The sequence below is a fragment of the Penaeus japonicus genome, unplaced genomic scaffold (genome assembly GCF_977035675.1).
Source record: "Penaeus japonicus unplaced genomic scaffold, GWHDUDI00000001_assembly GWHDUDI00000014, whole genome shotgun sequence".
NCBI classification, from domain to species: Eukaryota; Metazoa; Arthropoda; class Malacostraca; order Decapoda; family Penaeidae; genus Penaeus; species Penaeus japonicus.
The window spans coordinates 33288891-33296390 of record NW_028234416.1 but is presented as its reverse complement, the minus strand read 5'-3'; positions in this window follow the sequence as shown (position 1 = coordinate 33296390).

The following is a 7500-nucleotide window of genomic DNA, read 5'->3' as shown; positions in this document are numbered from 1 at the left end:
ACCCGTTATCTCTCTCTCTCTCTCTCCCACTCACTCTTTCTCTCTCTCTCTCTCTCTCTCTACTCCCCCCCCTCTCTCTCTTACTCTCTCCGAAAAAAAATAAATGAAGAAAGAAATAGGGAAGAAGAACCAGAACAGAAAAGAGAAAACCAAAAAAACGAAGAAAAAATAAGGATAAACCAGGAAAAAAATCATCGGTCATCTTGATAATGACACAAAAGTAAATAACGAGTGGATACTTATCCTAATCCGGATCCAAGTTCTTCAAATGTACACATACTAACACACACACATCAGTGGGGGAGGAGAGATAGATAGATAGATAGATAGAGAGAGAGAGAGAGAGAGAGAGAGAGAGAGAGAGAGAGAGAGAGAGAGAGAGAGAGAGGGAGAGACAGAGAGCGAGACAGAAAGAGAAAGAGAGGTAGAGACAGATAGAAAATGCAAGAGAGAGAGACACACACACAGAAACAGAGACAGAGAGAGAGAGAGATAGAGCAAGAGACAGAAAACGCAGGAGAGACAGACAGACAGACAGAAAACACAAGAGACAGAGAAACAGAGAGAGAGAGAGAAAGAGAGATGACAACAGCAAAAGTACAAACCAAAAGGAGTACAAACCAAAAAGTACAGTTCATCACTAAACCGTTTTATGTCACGCACTACTTCAGCTGATCCGATTCATTACAAAGCAGTTTAAAACATTTGAACACACAGCTGATTGTACAGATGTCGTGTGATGTGTCAGAGAATGAAAATGAATGTCGGATGTGAAATGTCTGTGAGATGACAATGGGATATAACTAAGAAAGAAAGCATAGTGGACATTTTTTTTTTAATGAAAGGACGTAGAGAATGAATAAGTGATTGATGCGTTTGTGAATGATTGATTGTGAATGAGTTTTTGATTGAGAGATGTCGTGAGTTGAACAAGAAAGTATATGAATAACGTCTATGAGAAAGTTCAATGAGAGAGGGTATAGCGGGCGAGAAATATAACGAAGAACGAAGGTTCAATGAGAGAGGATATAACGGGCGAGAAATATGACGAAGAACAGTTCTGAGAAGGTTCAATGAGAGAGAACGTATACCAGGCGAGAAATATAACGAAGAACGAAGGTTCAACGAGAGAGGATATAACGGGCGAGAAATATAACGAAGAACAGTTTTGAGAAAGTTCAGTATGAGAGAGAGTATAGCGGCCTAAAAATATAACGAAGAACAGTTTTGAGAAAGTTCAGTGAGACAGAAAGTATACCAGGCGAGAAATATAACGAAGAACAAAGGCTCAATATGAGAGAGGATATAACGGGCGAGATATATAACGAAGAACGAAGGTTCAACAAAAGAAGATATAGCGGGCGAGAAATATAACAAAGAACGGTTTTTAGAAGGTTCAGTGAGACAGAGAGAGAGTACAGCGGCCGAGAACGCACTGTTCATTCCTATCTTCCTCTCCTTGCCGGTTGCACAGAACTACGCGTGTCATCCTCCCTCACAACTCATTTCCGGCGTGTGTTTGGACCTCATAATCCTTGAGGTTTTGCTTGTCGGTATTTTTCTCACGAACCAAAAAAATATCGTTTTTTTTTTTGTCAGTTTTTTTCGTTCTTTTTTATGATTTTTTTTTCTTCTGTTCATTTATTTATTTATTCATTTATTTGTTTCTCTGTTCATTTTTTTATTTATTCATTTGTTTATTTATTCATTCATTTTTTTCTCTATTCATTTATTTATCTATTCATCTGTTTATTCATTTATCTATCTAACCATCTATTTATTTATCTTTTCATATATACATATCTATTTATTCATCGCATTATTCATTTATCTATTATGATCCAGTAAATATGTTTTTAGACATTCTTAGTAACAAGAATTATAACGAATATGATTAAGATTGACACGTTGGTTTTTATCATAATTAAGTTTCATATTCGCTTCCTGGAAAAAGTCGCCAGGTTCCTGTGGTTTGCGTACTGACATCATTCCTGTATGTGTGTGTCGGTTTGCAAGTGTGTTTGTGCATGTGTGTGTGTGTGTGTGTGTGTTTGTACGTATAGGTGTGTTTGTACGTGCGTGTGTGTGTGTTTGTACGTGTAGGTGTGTTTGTACGTGCGTGTGTGTGTTTGTACGTGTGTGTGTGTGTGTGTGTGTGTGTTTGTGCGTGTGTGTGTGTGTGTGTGTGTTTGCACGTGTGTGTGAGTGTGTGTGTTTGTACGTGCGTGTGTGTGTGTGTTTTCACGTGTGAGTGTGTGTGTTTGTGCGTGTGTGTGTGTGTGTGTGTGTTTGCACGTGTGTGTGTGTGTGTGTTTGTGCGTGCGTGTGAGTGTGTGTTTGTACGTGTGTGTGTTTGTGCATGTGTGTGTATGTGTGTGTGTGTTTGTACGTGCGTGTAGGTGTGTTTGTACGTGTGTATGTGTGTGTTTGTAGGTGCGTGTGTGGTTGTTTGTACGTGCGTTTGTGTGTGTTTGTCTGTGTGCCTGTCAATCCATTTTATCTGTGTGGTTAGTAACCAGCTGCCTCTGAAGACACGGAGAAAACCAATCACAGCATTTTATGAAGTCTAACATCATTACTGTTACTAATTTGGGAAGAAAATAACAATCTCTCTACCTCTATTTCTCTCTCTCTCTCTCTCTCTCTCTCTCTCTCTCTCTCTCTCTTTCTCTCTCTCTCTCTCTCCTCTATTTCTCTCTCTCTCTCTCTCTCTCTCTCTCTCTCTCTTTTTTTCTCCCTCTCTCTCTCTCTTTCTCCCTCTCTCTCTCTCTTTCTCTCTCTCTCTCTCTATCTATCTATCTATCTATCCATCTCTCAATCTCTCTACTTCCTCCCCCCCTCTCTCTCTCACTCTCTCTGAAAAAAAATGAAGGAAGAAATAAGGAAGAAGAACCAGAAGAGAAAGGAAAAAAAATCTTCGGCGTTACTTATTCTGCAAAATAACTGTTTGCGTGATGGCAGAGATTTAGAAAGAGAAACGTATTTTACTACATGAAGAGTAATTTTTAGCACCGAGTGAAAGATTAATCATGGTGTTAAGAAGATCACACTCTAATCCTGCAAAGTCTTCTAATTGGATCAGAAAGTTGACCGAGTTCTAGCAGTTTTTTTTTGTTTTTTGTTTTTTTGACACTTTTTTGTTTTTGTTTGTTTGTATTACTTTATCGTCCAGTTATATGATGATATTGGGCTGATTTACGATTCTTTTCATTTCATGTAGTAATTTAGTTTGAGTGTTTGATGATAATAATGAGTGATAAAAATATAAAAGATATAATGATAGTAATGGTGATAACAATAAGAATAATGATGATGATAATGATGATGATAATGATGAAAATTATAATGATAATGATGATGATGATGATGGTGATGATGATGATGATAATGATGATGATGGTGATGGTGATGATGATTGATGACAATGACAATGATGATGATGATCGATAAACAACTAAAAGCCATGATCTCAGCCTTATAGTGATATAAATCTAAATAAAATATTTCAAACTATTATGATTTATATACTATAGTTTTATGTAGATGCAGATTAACTTGACATGCTATTAGGTATTGAGAAGTAGTTAAATGACCAAAGAATTACATTTATAAAGATAGAGGTGTATAAAGAATTTCATGTTATTCATAAATGACATGATGTTAAAATGAGAAGTATTTATGAATGTCAGTCTTCGAGGTAAGCGTGTGTGTGTGATTTTACAAATGTCCATCGGACACGCAAATAAAAAAGTACATTATAAATAGATTATAAATAGATGAAGAATGAAAGAAAAACGACATCTAAAAATATATACATAAAAATACACATTTCGTTACAGAATACTTACCTGACTTCACGCTTGCCTCTGCACATCTTTTTTAGAAGGGACATTCATCATACTTTTACATAATGACATTAAACCACAGTAATTTGTTCTGAAAGCTATCATATTCATTACATGATACGCATCTAGCACAGCCATCCAGCATCTGCTCACAATCATTACCAACGCTGAAGTTAGACACGTTTTAGAATGGTAATTCCAGGGAAGAACATTGAACACGTTAACTTTCTCACTTGTTAGAATAACACGTTACACACACATTGGAATAACTTCAGAGGATGTTATTTGAACGGGGGAATAACTCACTCATAAAAGGAAAAAAAAGGAGAGAGAGAGAGAGAGAGAGAGAGAGAGAGAGAGAATAACTACCCCAAAAAAGTAAAAAAGAAAAAAAGAAAAAAAAAAAAAAAAAAAAAAAAAAAAAACAGTGGTTGGATCTCTTCGCCGGGTCATGTTTCCGTCGTTGAATAATTTCCTGCATTTCTCACCGCCACGAGTCACCTGAGCGAGACACCAAAGGAACTTTTTGTCTATTATTTATCTGCTGTCTCTTTCTCTTCTACGTTTTTTTTTTCTTTCTCTTTTACTTTTTCTGTTTGTGTATGTTTAATTAATTGTGTGTGTGTTTATTTTGAGACGTAATGCTCTTCTCTCTCTCTCTCTTTCTCTCTCTCTCTCTTTCTCTCTCTCTCTCTCTCTCTCTCTCTCTCTCTCTCTCTCTCTCTCTCTCTCTCTCTCTCTCTCTCTCTCTTTCTCTCTCTCTCTCTCTCGCTCTCTCTCTCTCTCCCCCCCCCCTCTCTCTCTCTCTCTTTCTCTCTCTCTCTCTCTCTTTTTCTCTCTCCTGAAATATGTAGCTCTTCTCCCTATATGTATTAATTTTATCAAACCTATCAATCTTCCATCTCACCATTTTCTTTCGTCGTTGGTTCGTTTCCTCTTAAAATCTAGTCGTTCGTTCGTGTCCTCTTAAAATCCATTCGTTCGTGTGTGTCTTCTTAAATTAAAGTCGTTAATTCGTTTCCTCTTAAAATCCATTCGTTCGTTCGTTTCCTCTTAAAATCCATTTGTCCGTTCGTGTCCTCTTTAAACCTAATCGTTCGTTCGTTTCCTCTTAAAATCCATTCGTTCGTTCGTTTCCTCTTAAAATCCAGTCGTTCGTACGTGTCCTCTTAAAATCCATTCGTCCGTTCGTGTCCTCTTAAAATCCATTCGTCCGTTCGTGTCCTCTTAAAATCCATTCGTCCGTTCGTGTCCTCTTAAAATCCATTCGTCTGTTCGTGTCCTCTTAAAATCCATTCGTCCGTTCGTGTCCTCTTAAAATCCATTCGTCCGTTCGTGTCCTCTTAAAATCCATTCGTCTGTTCGTGTCCTCTTAAAATCTAGTCGTTAGCTCGTTTCCTCTTAAAATCCATTCGTTCGTTCGTGTCCTGTTCGAATGAAACAAAATCGGAACAAGAATGAGATAAACGTTTCGAACCTAAGTCAGGTTCGAAACGTCACGATTTGTTTGCCGTTATTCTTGTGGTTGTGTTTCGTTTGATCTGAGTGGGTGCGTTTGTATCTTTATTTTTTGTTTCCTGTTATATCCGTTTTCCCATTTCCATTTAATTCCTAGTAACGTGTTATCTGTTAACTAGAGTTATCGTTCTAGAAAGGTAATGATAATTATAATATAAACAACAGTATACAAATGCAAATATAGGACATTCGACTGTAGCAAAAAATATATATTTGTATATCCATATAATACATCCGTAAAAAAAAGATTTATTGAGTTACCGAGTAGAAGAAAGAGAGATCCCGCCATGTTATTAAAAAAGCCATGCTAAATATATATATATATATATATATATATATATATATATATATATATATATATATATATATCTGTATATCCATATAACACATCCGCAAAAAAAAAAAAAGAGTTACTGAGAATAAGAAAGAGAGATCCCGCCATGTTATTAAAAAAAGCCATGTTAAAAAAAAGTATATCTGTATATCCATATAACAAATCCGCAAAAAAAAAAGACAAAAAAATTGAGTTACTGAGAATAAGAAAGAGAGATCCGGCCATGTTGTCTCTCGATCCTGAAGCATTCTGTAGCAGCCGAGTCATGCGGTCCGGTTTCCTTCGTTTCCGACAACTCGAGATCTTCCCTGGAGAGCGGACGGGATGGACTGACGCTTTCTGAGTGTGATATTTCTTTCTCTTTCTCTTTCTCTATCTGTCGAGCTCTCTCTTTCTTTCTTTTACTTTCTTTCTCTTTCTCTTTCTCTCTTTCTTCTCTTATATCTCTCTCTGTTTCGCTCTTTTCTGTATCTCTCTCTCTCTCTCTCTCTTTCTTTCTATATTTCGCTCTCTCTATCTCTCTCTCTTTCTCTACTTCTCTCTCTCTCTCTCTCTCTTTCTCTCTCTCTCTATTTCTCTCTTCTCTTCTATCTCTCTCTTTCTCTCTTCTCTTCTGTCTTTCTCTCTCTTTTTCTCACTCTCTCTTCTCTCTCTCTCTCTTTTCTCTCTCTTTCTCTTTCTCTCTCTCTCTCTCTCTCTCTCTCTCTCTCTCTCTCTCTCTCTCTCTCTCTCTCTCTCTCTCTCTATCTATCTCCCCTTTATCTTTCTCCTGAAATGTGTAGCTCCTCTCCCTATCTGTATTAATTTTATTTTATTCCGTATTCACTCCTCCTCTGATCTTATCCGTCTATCTACCCTACGCAATTGCAAAACGGAAATGGATCAGAAACGGGTTGATGCAATCCCACTTCCGTCTCGAACCCATCTTCCATTCTTATCCCACACCTCACTATTATCACACTGCCCCTCATACATATCCTGCATCATCCTCATATACTCCTATTCCAATCCTAACTTCACACAATACAATACCACAATACTCTCCAGGCGTCCTGTCGTAAGCGTTCTTTAAAATAACACGCACGCACTAATGCACTCAAAGCTGCTCACAAATTATAATCTCTATTCTAAGGCTAGATTCAACTCCTATTTCTTATAACTTCATGCCGTGGTTTATTAACTTTATGCTTCTGTAGTTATTTCAGCATTATTCTTAGAGATATGTACCAATATATTTCTTTATACTCCCAAGGCATCCTTTCGATTTTCTAGATCTTGTTAAATAATCTGGATAAAAACTCCTGTGCCATATCTTCTGAAGATCTTTCATGCCTTCACAGGTATGTCATCTGGCCCTCGTGACTCACTCTGTCCACATCGTCCAACTCTCTCTCTCTCTTGCTCTCTCTTTATTTCTTTCTCTCTCTCTCTCTCTCTCTCTCTCTCTCTTTCTCTGACGCTCTCCCTATCTCTTTTTTCTCTCTATTTTCTTCGTTGATCAACATCACAAAGCACTCCTCCATCCCAACACCTTCTCGTTCGTCAGCACCTTTCCATCTCCATCTTTCATCAACATCACTTGTTAAACATCTCATCTTTGTCTAATCACTCGATGCAAGTCCTTTTCCCCTTTTTAGAGTCACATTTCTCAAACATCTCACCTTGCATCTCTTTGTAAACCTATGTATTTTCTTCATCTCTCTGACTATCCCAATTCAATTTCGACAAATTTTCCTTCCTCCTTATACTTTCCTCGACCTCCTCGTTTCACCACCAAATCCCCTTGTCTTCCCTCCTCTATCG